The sequence below is a fragment of the Cavia porcellus genome, unplaced genomic scaffold (assembly GCF_034190915.1).
Source record: "Cavia porcellus strain 051 isolate PalLab524CR breed Dunkin Hartley unplaced genomic scaffold, mCavPor4.1 scaffold_29, whole genome shotgun sequence".
In the NCBI taxonomy this organism is placed as follows: Eukaryota; Metazoa; Chordata; class Mammalia; order Rodentia; family Caviidae; genus Cavia; species Cavia porcellus.
In genome coordinates this window covers 36076529-36091904 of record NW_026947512.1, presented here as the reverse complement: position 1 = coordinate 36091904, position 15376 = coordinate 36076529, and the positions used below count along the sequence as shown (strand labels likewise).

At 35.2% G+C, this 15376-nt stretch overlaps 1 protein-coding gene across 1 annotated transcript in view; it reads left to right on the top strand.

Annotated features, from left to right (window-relative positions):
• Positions 1 to 6346, top strand: part of Odr4 (odr-4 GPCR localization factor homolog) — a 198912-nt gene extending 192566 nt beyond the window's left edge. The window contains exon 18 of the transcript XR_010044403.1: positions 3536 to 6346. The gene's annotated coding sequence lies outside the window, so the exon portion shown is untranslated. The remainder of the gene's footprint in view (positions 1 to 3535) is intronic.
• Positions 6347 to 15376: the final 9030 nt, after the last annotated feature.

Genomic DNA, 15376 nt, shown 5'->3' with positions numbered 1-15376 from the left:
TAATCATAAATCTCTTTTCTATGGTTAAGAATGGTATTCTATTGGTTCTTTTGGTATGTCAACATCCAATATGCCTTTGAGGCTATTATTGTTCTTGATTTACTTGTATTGCCACAGTGACATAACTGTCACTATTAATAGATTTCAATATATGCCAATATCTACATTACCTTATATCAATTAAAATGCTGCAATTCATCCTAGAGACCTGTATGCTGGATAGTTACACTGCACCCTTCCCTCTCAAATTAACTACTTACCAGAACCATTACTTAAATACAGGATAACAAAAAATGGCATATGTTTTTCATTAATTTTACAAGATAATATAACAGGAAATTTAAAAATGACAGTTTATTAAAGAGGAACTGGTTGGAATGACATCTGCTGAAGCAGTGCTCAGGATAGTCAGTGATGCTCAGGGAAAACTATTAAGTCCTTAACAGAGGTGGTCAGACTTTGGGAAGGAGGCAAAGGTTTATAGTTAGCCATGTCCCAAGAACGTCACTGAAAAGCAGACACTAACTAAGGATATCTCTACATTAGCAACAAAGTTTTTCACTGTGAATGCCTACAAATATTCACAGAAAATAAAGTAAAAGTAATAGAAACATCAACACACACACACACACACACACACACACACACACACACACACCAAACAAAATGCTTCCAGAAATTCTCAACTCCCCTAAAATCAATCCGTAGGACATGGAGGGGTAGGAAATAAAAAACAATTCAGCCAAATTATTCAAAAGAATGACAGAGAATACAAAAAAAAAAAAAAAAACCACATAGAAAGATCAAGAAGGTGCTCACTGAGTTCAAAGAAGATACAGTGGTATTTTGGTTCATGAACCTAATCCTTTCCACGTTTCTAGTCAACAACCAAATTGGACCAGATCAAATTTCCATATAAGGTTAAAGTTGAACCTAACCATGAGTTAACAGAAAAGGGACATAATAAAACAGTCATCATGTTGAAGATACTAATAAAATGCTAAATGAACTAAACAAAATGGTACAAAATATGAATGACAAGTTTAGCAAAGAAATAGAATCCATAAAGTGGTTCCAATCCAAAATCCAAATTTCTATTCAAAATATGGGTATCAGAAGTGACCTATGTAGAGTTTCAGAGCTAGAGCACAGGGCTGCTGTTGAATACCATTTATTCAAAAACACCCTAAAAACAAAAGGACACAAAGAATGGACCTAACAGCTGCAAGATGACACAGAGAGAACTAATCTCACATTAATGAAAGTTAGTGAAAAATTGGAGTACAGCACAAATGGCATAAAAAATCTATTTACAAAATTAATAGCAGAAAACGTCCCAAACATAGGGGATGATTTAAACATACAGATAAACAGGGCATATAGAAACCAACATCCATAAGTAAAAAAGAACCTCTCAGTGACATTATAGTAAAAAACAAACAAACAGAAAAACAGAAATCCAAGACAGGAACAAAATCTTAAACACAGTTAGAGGAAAGCACTGAATTGCTTAAAAAGATAAACTCATTAAAATTATATTACACTTCCTCACACAAACCTTAAAGACTAGAGGAACTTGGAATGAAGTGTTTTAATTGTTCGTACATATGATCAAATTAGACTGTAATGAAATAAGTAATCAATGGACCAAGAAACTACAGATATTAAACCAATTTACGTAAATCAAACAATATTTTTCTCAGTAATCAATGGGTCATAGAAGAAATCACAGAAGAATTAGACACTTCCTAGAGCCAAATGGTAATTTCAGCATAATACACCATACTTTAAGGAACACAATATGTGCAGTTTTAAGAGAAGTTTATAGCTGTGGATGCCCAAATGGAGTTTGCCCAAATAACCTGATAATGCACCTCAACATCCTAGCGTAACAAAAACCACCCAAATCCAAAGGTAGTACAAGGAAGAAAATGATTAAGAGCACAAGTTAATAAAACCTAAAACAGAATATAAAGAATCAATAAACTAAAGAGCTGGTTCTCTGGAAAAAAAATAGATAATTCCCAAGCCAATATTACCAAAAATAGGAAAGAAAAAACCCGAATCATGCAATTAGAAGTGAAAGAAGTTCTCTGATGCTTGCTGCCATGTGAGCTGACTTGGAAGCACCCAGCTTTGAGTGAAATCTCTACAAACTGTGAGCCAAAAATGGAAGGGGAAATGGAAAGAAAGCAGTAAGTATAAAAAGCAGGAAAGAATGGAAGCAAAACAATGGAAAAAGTTCTGTAAATAGGAAAAAGGGAATGGACTGAGGGGAGGACAATGGAGAAAAAAAGAATTAAGATGTACTATGTGCAAGTAAAAATTTCCTATGATGAACATGATCATTACGTATGTAAAAATGTTCTAATGGAATTAATTTTAGGGGTCTTATATTATTAAAAAGCTTTTGAATATCCAAAGAAATTACCAACAGAGTGAAAATTCAAAACAAAGTAGGAAAAGAATTTAGCCTATTTTCTCTCAGACAAAGGACTTATATCTAGAACATAAAAAGAATTGAAAAAAATGAGGCCTCCTACATTCAAAGACCCAATCCAAAAATGGGCATCTGAGATGAATACACACTTCTCAGTGAAGAAATACAAGTCACAAATAAATATACAAAAAAATTTCAACATCATTAGTTGTTCAAGAGCTGCAAATTAAAACATCACTCCAAAAGAATGGATATCATCAAGAAATCAACCAAAAACAAATGCTGGAGGGGCTGTGGAGAAAAATAAAACTTTCTCCACTGTTGATGGGAGTGTAGACTGGTACAACCAATGTAGAAATCAACATGGAGATTGCTTAAAAAAATTAGGATTAGAGGTCCCATTTAACTCAGCTATCCCCCTTCTGAGTATCTTCCAAGAAGACTTTAAACATTATATCACAGCAATATATGTTCATCTATGTTTATAGCAAAACAATTTGTAACAACTAAATCTTGGAAATAACCAAATGCCCATCAATTGAGGAATGAATAAAAAAAGATGTCATATTTTTATATAATGGAATGCTGCTCAGTCATAAAGAAAAGTAAACTTAAGACTTTTATAAGTAAATGGAAACACCTAGAGATCATACTGATAAGAGAAATAAATCAGACTCACATGTGTAAGCATCATGTTGTCTTCCTTGTGTGAGAAACTGAAATAAGGTACAAAATGTAAAATATATATTGTAAAATGGGAGGAAATTGTTCAAAAGGAAAAAAAAAACTCACATAGGGGAAAGAGAGAAAGAAGGAAGAGAAAAGGATAAAAATACAAGCTAGTTATACTTCTGTTTTCTCTTAGCTCATTGAAAAAAATATTTGTGCTAATATCATTTAGAGAATATTTTATGCCTATATCTTGCACACTTATTAACTGCTTTAAAGATAACAATACTCAATAGAATTAAAGAATAGTATTAACTATTGCTATTCTCCTAATACTTTGTTATGAAAATTTATTGTACTTTTTTATAAAGTAAAAAATTTAATCACAAAAAATTAGTTTAAAAATGAAAGAATAAATCCTTTCAGTATTATGTTGCAGGGATAAGAAAGTAAGTACAGACTTCCGGGAGACCATGGTGGACAGATAGCAGCAGCTACAGAGGCTCTCTGAAAGACCCAGCTTAGAATTCAGGAATGGTGCTGAGTAAGGAATCATAAGCAAGAGAAGATATGCCCCGGTGACCCAAGAACGAACTGGGCTGAGAGAAACCAACTGGGAATGCAATCCTGGTGCTATAACAGGAACAGATAAAGCCTCAGTGTGGAAGCTGGAGCCCGAGCCATTGGAAGCCACGATTTGGGTTTCCCGCCACCGCGGCTACGTCTGCATCGGCTCGGCAGGGAGACAGATGCACAGAAGCTCTGAGAACAGGAATCGGTGAATGGAGTTGAGAGCAGGACAGGCGGGGAGCCGTGCATCCACCTCCAGTGAGTGAGGGAAAACTGGGACTCTCCCACGGTCTAGGAGACTCCAACAGAGGACATTCTGGGACCGGGCAGACTTGCGGGAACAGGGCGCTGCAGTGACTTCAGTCACCAATTGGTGAGCAGTGCCTAGCCCACGTGACACCGCTGGCTGAGACCCAGTAGGCTAGCACAGCCCAGATCCCAGCGCCTGAAGGTGACCTAGAGGGGCGGGCCCTGCATAGGCTGCCTGGTCTGCAACTTCCTGGTGTGCCGCAGTGGGCGGGAACACCTAGCTGAGGCAATTCAATCAGACTGTGACTGACAGGGAAGGAAGCTGGGCCTTTTATATATGTTTGCATATATAAGGAACAAAGAATATGGGAAGAGGCAGCAACAAGAAAGGGTCCTCGGCCCCCAATCCTGAGAAAGAGGCAACAGCAGACACAGCACCAATAGACATAAAGCGCTATCTCAAGAGCCTCATAGACAAGTTCAGTAATGAAGTTATTAATGACCTGAAGCTAGACATAAGAAGAATAGTTAGAGAAATGCTAAGCACCACCCAAGAAAAAACAGATGGTGGAATGGAAGAACAGAAAAAGAGGGGAGAATTGTTTAATGGAGAAAATAGAGAAAGCATAGAATACGTGAAGCAGGTTCAGAGAGATTACCAAGAAACTAAAAAGTCTATCGAAAACTGGCATAACAGCTTGAAAGAAACTAAGGACAGATTATCTGAACTGGAGGGCAGATTTGTAATATGGGAGAATGAAATGAAAAACTTCTTAAAAATAACAAAGAAACAAACAGCAATAATACAAAGACTAGAAGATGATAAGAGGGTCTATAACTTAAGAATTAAAAACATAAAAGAAGAAGTAGGGACACAAACAAATGAACTACAAAAGCTACTCACAGAAATAATCCAGGAGAATTTTCCTAATTTAGCAAAAGGTAAAGATACTCAGTTGCATGAAGCATACAGGACCCCAGCCACCTACAACCCAAACAGAGCAACACCCAGGCATATAATAATTAAAATTCCAGAAATCCAATACAAGAACAGAATACTAAAAGCCGTCAGAGACAAGAAACAGATCACTTACAAGGGAACACCCATCAGAATTACAGCAGACTTCTCGGCACAAACCATCAAATCACAAAGAGTGTGGGGGGAAATAATTCAAGCTTTGAAAGATAATAATCTCCAGCCAAGATTGATATATCCTGCATAACTATCTCTGGAAGTTGATGGAAAAACAAGGTGCTTCCAGGATACAGAGGAACTAGGGGAATCTGCAACCACCAATTCAACTCTACAGAGAATACTGCAAGATATTCTAAAAAAGAAAAATATGAAGAATCCAGAAGTAGCGGCAGAGAGGCCACAATGAATGGAACAGAAAACAAACTGACAACTAATGACAGAAAAAGATCTCAGCAGAAATGAGGCAGAGAACATTGGATGATAGGAACAGCTATTTTGGAGAAAATGACATCTTAAGAGGTAATACTGATTTAGTATCATCTTGTTTTGAAGTCTCATCAAGCTTTTGTTCTTCTGTCTCCATTGGTCTAAACAGGTGGTATCTTATTGGATTTTATTATATATGATAGTATAAGCAAAACCTTTTATAGACAAGGAGATTATACAGAAACCATTGTTCATTTTCTGTTAGTCGATTCTAAATACACTGTAATACTGTCATTCTCTTAAATGGTTTTACATTGTTTTGATATATTTGATGCTACAGTATACGAAGTTATACTCAAAGATTTCAAGGAAAGAGACAATATGGTAACTACTTTTATGTCGGGATAATCTTGTGGTGAAACACTATTTTGCTTAAGTGGTTATGTTTTGATCTGCAATGATTTGCTGTTATGCCCTCTTTTATCTCAATCTCCACTTTATTATTTACTTTTTTATCCTTTTAATTAAGGGAAAAATAAATTTAAAAATAGCAGGATATATTATAGTAACCCACTTTGACTTTCCATTATCTTGATTTAAAGCCCTGTATTGCTCTCACCATCTTGTTTTGACTGATGTTCCTCTATTCTGTTTTGCTTGATAGTACTAGGTTCGAAAGTTTAGGCAACAGCTGTGAAGATAGTGGGATTCATTATGACACCCATTCTGGTTGACTATTATCTACTTTTGAAGACCTATAATGTCTTCAATGTTTTGGTTTTGTTGGTTTTGTTCTTTACTGTTTGTTCAATTTTATTATTACTCCATGATATAGGCAATTCTATTAGAGATAGCGGGAGGCATTATGGTAACCATTGTTGATCACCTAGCATTATGCTTTTACAGTATCTATTACGTCCACCCTTTTGATTTGACTGACTGTTCTGTTATGTCACATTTGGTTCTACTCTCTTTCAAAAAAGTAATAAGAACTGTGGGAGTAACAAAACCCAAAATGTGTAATTGCATTGTACAAAAGAGAGGAAAAGAAAGTGCTCTAAACGATATAACTGCATGTATATTTAAGTGTATACGATAGATAATATTACTGAGTTTTGTTGAATCATTGAACAGAACTGTTTGCAGTCTCACTGTTGGAATGTCCACTTTATAAGCTTTAATTTTGTAACTTGAACAATTATTTCTAAGATGACAAAATGTAATCCATTAACTAATGATTTCCTACTGTTTATTTCTTTCTGTAAATCTGTGTAACTTGTACCCTTTCTCTGCTTTTTTTTTCTTTTTCTCCTTAAATAAAATAAAAAAAAAAGAAAGTAAGTACAGTAGATTTTGGTCTGAGAAATGGAGTTGTCACTGTGTCTACTTTTCCATGCAGTTCAGAAGCTTTAGAAACCAAGCTGAAGCAGAAGTTTGGAAAGGTTTGGAGATGCTAGCTGGAGATGCAGTCCTAGAATGAGGTAAGCTAAACTTAAGGAAAGATTCTGGGAAGAGCTCAGAAAACCAGAATATTGACAGTAACGTAGTGGCTCAAGACCAAGCCCGACAGTTTTCAGTTGAGAAGAAGGATTCCATTGGTAGTTGGACTCCAGGTCATGTGAATTATGCTCTGGCAGAAAATTTGTTTATTGTGAACAAATTAGCCTGGCAGAGGAAATTTCAGGGCAGCTCAACACTCAAGTGGTTGCACTGAATACTGGGTTTTTAATTTTTAGCTTGTCGTACCTTAAGAGTCAAGAGCAAAAGACACAGCCAAATGATTTTTAAAGTTTTGAATTTGGTCAGAAAAGAAGCTTGGGTAAAATTGGGGACTACAAAGATGGAGCAGAGGAGAGTGGTTGTTGAAATGATTTGTATTAAAAAGAAGTCAAGTAGTTTAGAATAAGGCAATAGGAAATATGCCTTGAGAGAATGTGAAGAACCATCAGAACCCCATCTTTGGTAGGTTTCAAATTGCAAGGATTGGAGACTCTTCTTTAATATGAAATCCCTAGTCATGTAGCTCCTAGATTCCTTGACATACTGGATAATAAGTCCTCTTCAGCCAAATTCTCTCGTAGATTTTCTGTTACATGAAGATAAAGATACTTTGTCTTGTGACAATCATAATCATGGGTATTTTATGTATTTCAGCTCTATACATGAAGCTTATTTTGGCCCTATCTTTTCTACCTGCTATGAAACAGTAATGTCAATAATGGTAGCTAATATTTTCAAGTGTTTGTTATGTATATGTAAGTCTATGATAAAGTGTTTTGTTCTAATATTATCTCATTATTTAACTTTAATATAACACTAGCAATCCCCATTTAGGATGAAGAAACTGAGCCTTAGAAGAGTAAACTTATTTCATTTTCTCAGCATTTTGAAATCTATTGTATCACATGTTTTGCATTTAATACTTCAAACTCACAGGGATCTTCTTGTCTCTGCCTCTTAAGTGCTGGTGTTTCAGGCATACAGCACCATGCTCAGCCTGTGTCCAGCATCTTTTGGTAGGATCATTTTTGCTTTATTCTCAGTTCATGGTTAGGAGGACACTGACCCTATCTGTTATCATGTAACAGAGATTGGAATGTAACCTAAGCCCACCAGCTGAGATTATCTCATTATTCATTATTATCAAGGTGACCATTCAGTAATCTACACACGTGATCATAGTTAACTCAATGAGAAATTGTCTAGGACTTTCGATTTTCAAGAAAGCACCAGGTGGCCCTCTTTACCACCATATGACGACAACCTCTCAGTGAATAAAGATAGCAGAGACAAAAACAAAGGTAGAGATGTACAAAAATGGATTCCTAAAAACATTGATTAAACTATCATATCAGCTATGCTTTAAAATTCATTGGATATTCCATTAGCTTTATCCTACCGGAGTTTCCACTGTCTTTAACTTTCCTTTTGGTTTCTCCTTCTCTGTTTTAAAGTTTGGTTTGGTTTAGTTTCAAAATTTGCAAAAACTGGCCTGCTATAACAAACGTTAATAAAAGAGGCAAAGATCTGTGTAATTCCAAAGAAAGCTCACTTATTTCATTTGTGGGTAGTAGGGTCAGAAAAATTCAGGTAAGATAAATCTTAATAGAACATATTCTTGAAGAAGGAATTGTACTTCATTTCAGAGGAAAGAGAAAGTAATAGGAAGGCATGGAAAGAAAGAGCATGACATATTTACAAAACTGCATGTTGTATATAGCCATATCTTAGGATGCTTATGAAGATAAGAATGCAAAGGTGACAGGAACCAGACCGTGCAATGCCTTAGACTTGAATTTTAACTGGAAGTAGGTGAGTTACTATTGATTTGTATATTAGAAAGTTTATTGTGATGGCATTAGAAAGCATATCTTGGAAGACATTGAAACTAAAATCAGAGGTCAAGTGAGGAATCTAGATTGAAAGTAAAAGTAAGCTCTAAAATTAATACTTTTCCAAACCTTTAAGAAATAGCATTGTCAAGACTGAAAGCTCAATGGATATGGAAAGTACAAAAGAGAAATACTCTAGGAGGACTCTAAAGTTCTGATTTGAACAATTGCGTGGTGCCATTTGGCAAAAGTAAAACTGAATAGGGAAGAGGGTTTGTGGAACCACCAGATGAGTATAGACTGGCACTCTAGAAATGCGTCTCAGAGCAGAGTTCAGGATGTCATGAGGCAAGTAAAGTAGCTGAGGTCCTGAACAGTGAAGCCATAAATAGAATAGATATTTAGGATCCATGGTGGAACATCCAAGTCTTCATTGATAAATTGCCAAAATACACGAAATGGAATCAGAGGTGGAAAGAGAACAAAACCAGCATGGTTTCACAGAAGCCAAGGTAGGGCTTCGAGAAGGAAGTGGTACAGAGTGGTGAGTTTCACAGTGCCAAGGAAATCAAGTGCCTGAAAAATTTCCGCTGGGTTTGGAAAATGGCTGGTCATTAGTGACTATAATTAACAGCATTTCAGTGGAGTGTTTGAGGGCGAAAGCCTGAGTACTATGATTTTGGAAGAACGTGAGAGTAGTAAATTGAGGAAACCACTTGACCAAGAATTTTTTTTAAAAGATAAAAGAAGAAGGCAAATGATTGGTCAGAAGCAAGGAAGAGAACTAAGGAACAAGGTTTTTTTTGTCTCTGTCTAGGTCTGCCTGTCTCTTTGTCTCAGTTCCAATTTTCAGTGAAAGAGACTCAAGCTTGTTACATGTTAAAGACCAAAAGCAAATGGATTTGAATGACAGAACAAATTTATAAGAGTAGACTAAGAGTTTAAACACAAATAAGTTTCCCTATTTTATTGGATGAAAAACACCCAGATAAGTCAATACATACTACAAGTAAGGGTAGGAAATTGAATGTTGCACTGGATTTCAAAGTGAAGAAAACAGCACTTCTAATTACTGTGCTAGGTAACTGTGGGAAACTAAAAGATGGATTTTTTTCTGTTTTCCAAAACAAAAATGATTTATAAGGAATGTAAATAAGATATTTGATATTGGAAGTTACTTATAGAGATGACGTAATGAGAGGAATAGTATCAATAGAAGAGAGTACAAAAATAATTCTAAGGTTATAAGTAATGTATTTAGTAACTTCTAGGACCAATGAAATTACTGAAAAGTTTAGACACTTGTTCTGATTTGAAATTAGCTAGAAAAAGGAACCCTGAGTAGTGAAATTCACATAAGTGATTAAACTTCTCTTAAAACATAGCAAAATAACAAGGAAAGCAACAGAAATCTTGACCGTGATAAATATTTCTGAAGCATTTGTGAGATAAGATGTAAGTGTTCAGTAAATGTAGGGAGCTCTGACTTTGCAAAAGTATTTTTAGGAAACACTAGGTAAACAGTAAATGCAAAGAGAAAATGTTTAAATATTTCAAGATGATGTGGGTATAGACAGAGGACTTTTCTGTTTTGACTCCAAAGTTAAGAAAATTGCTGATTACATTGTATGTGTAAAAGTGAAAGCTGTGCTCATTCATTTCTTTCATACTATCTACATTATTCATGTTGTCTTCTCCCACAAAATATAATTGGGGTTATGGTTCAAAATGTAATTTGAAAATGTATTAAATGACCAGAACAAGATCACACGATTAGTAGAAGAAGAATTGAAACTCAAGACTTAACTTTTACAAGAGGCAATAGCAGTACATTGCAGGTATCTTTTTTTACGTTTAAAAAAATAAATTACAAGAAGGAACAAAGAAACAAAATGACAAAAAGGCTCAATCTTCCTGTCCTATGAAGCACTGAAAAGAAAATGACTGTGTGGTAGAGCCAGAAAAACATTTTATTTTATCTAGTCACTATTTCCCCAAAAGAAAAATAAAATGCATGTAATATAGAGATCCAGAAGTGTTTTGAGAAAAGATGGAGCACAGTGGTTGACTCTTGGCGGGGTTTGGCAAGAGTGAGAGAGTTGATTTGATATGGGAGAGGTAGAAAGGTTTGGGAAAGTTTCATGGGAAATCATGAGGGACTCTGACTAGAAGGTTTCCAGCAGCAGGCCAGAAGCTGCACTTGGCTGAGCCTTTGATGGGTGCGGCCAGCGTTGTCCAATGCAGAGCTTGGGATGGGAGGCGCTCCAAGGGCCAGGACAAGCAGATGATGCACAGACCGTGCTTCTAGTAAGTTGTTTGGATGGATAGGGGAATGACTTCATGTGGAAACAAATATATTTTTAGAAAGTTGCAGTTTCAGAATTTCACACAAACTGGCTGTTTAGGATGGAGCTTCTGGGGATAGAGGCTATATCCTGGTGCTTTGTGCAATCATGCTTGAAAGGTGGTACACGTATTACAGACATCAGAACGTGTGGTAAAGGAAACGTCGGCAGTCCTTGTAAAGAGGGAAGTGGTCAAATGATCGAAAGCAGCTTGGAAGTTGTGCAATACAAAGTCACTGTCACAGAAACTCCCAATGTGTTTTCATTTTCAAATGATGACTTCAGTGCAGGATTGTGCAAGCACAGTCTCAGAAGACTTTAAGCAGACGGTCTTGGTTCCCACTGCCTTTGCCTCCACAGGCATGTTCCAGACATTTCAAATTCGGTCCTCTGAAACAGGAAGAATTTCATTGTGAAAATCTGGCTTTTTATCAATGAATGAGAAAAAGCAGCATCATTTTAGTGGTGTTTGTAACATTATCTGACAAAAGCATCTGTCATATGGTAGTAGGGACGAAAGTTTTTTAAAGAAGCATTTCCCCTTGGGCTTACATAATAATTCACTGATTTACTGCTAATGAGCTTATCATACTCTATTAATGACATGCTATGAAATGTTGCTTGTCACGTCCCTGTTCTGTGTCAGAAATAACCATGCTTGCCCCAATATGAGCAAAGTTGTTCACTATTTGATAGTCACATTGACTTTAATTATTTTCATTATAAAAATTACACATACATTAAAATGTAAATGGTGAATAAATTCTTTAATAGCTTTTATGTAACAAAATACAAGTGAATCAATAATGTAAAAATAATTCAAGCAAAATTTAATCAGACAAGCAATGTTGCAATGTTCACAAGAGGACTCGTGCTGATTGATACAGTATAGACCATTTTTCAGATTTGTCAGAGTACTACCTGCCTACCTTCTGAATTTTAAGTCCTGTGTCATGATTTGGGTGGAGACTCCCTCAAAAGCCTCATGTGTATGTACACTTACAGACAGGGCTTTTTCAGTCGGGATTGGAAGGGCCCTGCTATTGCTGACAAGTTAGGAGGTGAGTCCTGGTGTTTGGGAGATAGATGTAGGTCGCTGAGGGGTTAAATGGAAGAGTAGATCTCCTTTTCCAGCTCCTCCCTTCTCTCCGCTCACTGGTTTCTATGACGTGAGCAGCTTTCCTCCACCCAGGCTCTTCTGCTTTGCCATTTCTGCATGTAAGCCTGCATAACATGGACTGAACTGAGACTTCTGAACCCTGAGCAAAAAAAACAAAAAAAGTGCTCCCCTAAGTTGTGGGTGTCACAGTGATGAAGACAGTGACTAGTACACCAGCATCAGATGCAAACAATATACTTAGGTGACTGAATTTTTTTTATAAGTGTCTAGAAATCTTTATTCTGATATTCCATAGCAATTTAAAAATAAATATACATTTTATTTACATGAATATATGCTCTTATTAAATATTCCACATTTACATACTAGTTCATAAAAATAAACTTCTTAAAAATAATATCTATGGAGTATAGCTTTAATTGAATAGCAAGAGATGAATTTAATACTTAGGAGAAGACGTGTAGTAAGGTCTTTGGAAACAACATACTGAAAAAATATAATTTCCACCTCCTGTACTCTGAGATTAATCTAAGTTTCCTTCTCTGTTCAGTTCCTATCATTCCCTACTTTTAGAAGCTGAATGAATAAACTAGAGGCTGGGATATAATTCAAGAGTACTTGCCTAGCATGTATGAGGCCCTGGATTTGATTTGTTGGTATCATGAAGAAAAAAGAAAAAAAAAGACAGAGATGGCAAATACACTGGAGAAGTAAAGGGTGACTGATTTTTAAACTAGCGCCCACAACGGTGTAAGATCAAAACCTTGTAAAAATATCTTAGACAAATAGACAGGTAGAACCATAATTGTCCTGATTCTCTGATTACATTCCTTGTCTGACCCAACCAAAATAATTAAAGTTTCTCTTGGAAACAATATCATAAGTACAAATGGAAACATGCGCAATGAAATCATGAGATAGTTTGTTAAAAGGTTATTATTCATATAGTTCAGAATAAATTATTTTTAGATGATTATGAAATTAAAATTTCAGTATTTAAAAATATTCTGGATTATATTAAATTATGCTGTATTATGTTAAAACATTGTTACAATTTAGTCTTCTTTGTCTCTCTTTTTGTAAATTTTATTTAAAGAAAGACTAAACAAAACAGAAAACAGGTAGAAATAATACATACGTTCAGAGGAAAAAAATAAACAGTAAGAAATCACTAGTTGATATTTACATATTGTCATTTTACAAATAGTTATTAGTGGGGATTCAAACAACAAGACTGCAAACAGTTCTGTTCAACTGTCCAACAAAAACTTAGTAACATGGTTGTCAATCTTATACACACTTAAACATACATGCAGTTATCCATATCTTCATTTATGTTTAGATTAAACAAACTGAAGCAGGTTAAAATCATTATGAACAAAGAATAATAGTATTGCTGAATTTCACATCATGACACTCTGGGATCAGCACTGGGTACTGTAGTGTCTTTTTTAAAATTTAATTTAAAAAAAGACTAAACAAAACAGAAAATGGGAAGAAATAATACATAATTTCAAAGAAAAAAAACAGTAAGAAATCACTAGTTGATGATTACAGATTTCTTCTAACAAATAGTTATTTAAGATATTAAAGTGGAGCATATAAAGTGGGGATTCAAACAGTGAGATTGCAACCAGTTCTGTTCAACTATCCAACAAAAACTTAGAAATATGGTTATCAATCCTATACACTTAAACATATATGCAGTTATCCATATCTTCAATTATGTTGAGATTGAATAAACCCAAGTAAGGTAATATCACTCTGACCAAAAAGTAATACTATTGCTGGGTTTCACATTATGACACCCAAGGATCAGCACTGAGTATTTTATTGTCTCTTTTTCTTCTGTTCATTCTCTTTTTCTCTGTTCATTTCATCATGTGTCATAAGATTAGTTCTCATAAACTGTTTATAGATTCTACACATGCATGAGTCTTAACATGTATTTCTATCCTTTCTATATTAGAGACAGAAACAAAACAAAGCAAGACAAAACAAGGCATATTCTTATAAACACATGAAACAAAAAAAAAACATATAAGACTGTTGTATAAACAGTTCTACCATGGTTCCTGAGTTATCTCTTGTTATCTCCAATAGAATTGGCTATATCATCAGACATAGTATAATTGAATATATCAGTACATAACAGTATTAATAAAATCACAATTTTGTGTATAGTATAGAACTTCAAAAAACCGGCAGTAATCAAACCAGAATGTGTATTGTAGAGTCTTGTCATCCTCAGTGTAGTTGCCTATACTCTCAGACTTGATACTATCAGTCATATCAGTTTTGAATAAAATCTTCTCTGCCTCGTTTCTATTATGCTCTTTTTTTTGCCATCAGTTCTCTGCTTATCTTCTTCATTGTGTTTTGTGCTCCATTCATTGAGGCCTCTCTGCCACTGTTCCTGGAATCCTAGTGCTTTTCTTTCTCTCTAGAATGCCCTGCAGTATTCTCTCTAGAGTTGGATTGGTGGTTGTGAATTTCCCAAGTTTCCTCTTTGTCTTGGAAGCATCTTGTTTCTCCATTAATTTCTAGAGACACTTTGGCAGGTTATATCAATCTGGGATGAAGGTTATTTTCTTTCAGGGTTTGGAATATTTTGTTCCAGGCTCTTCTTGACTTAATGATTTGTGTCAAGAAGTCTGCCGTTATTCTGATGGGCCTTCTTTTATAGGTGATCTGTTTCTTGTCTCTAACAGCTTTTAATATTCTGTTTTTATTTTGAATTTCTGGGATCTTGATTATTATATGCCTGGGTGTAATTCTGTCTTGGTTTTAAGAGGCTGGAGTTCTGCATGCCTCATATATTAGCATATCATTTCCTTTTCCTATGTTTGGAAAGTTTTCCTTAATTATTTCTGTAAATAACCTTTGTGGTTCCTTTATTTGTACCCCTGATTCTTTGTTCACATTCTTTATTCTCAAGTTATAGATCCTCTTGTCATCTTCTAGCTTTTGTATTGTTACTACTTGTTTCCTTATTATTTTTAAAAAGTTTTCCCTTTCATAATCTCACATTGCAAAACTATCCTTAGTTTCTTTCAAGATGAGTTGCCATCTTTCCATAGAGTTTTTAACTTCCTGGTAATGTCTTTGAATCTGCTTCATGTATTCTATATTTTTTATATTCTTCACCAAATGGTTCTCTCCTTTATTTGAGTTCCTCCCTTCTTCCATCTGTGTCTTCTTGAGGGGTGCTTATATTAATTTTATTAATCTTTTTATATCTTTTTATAT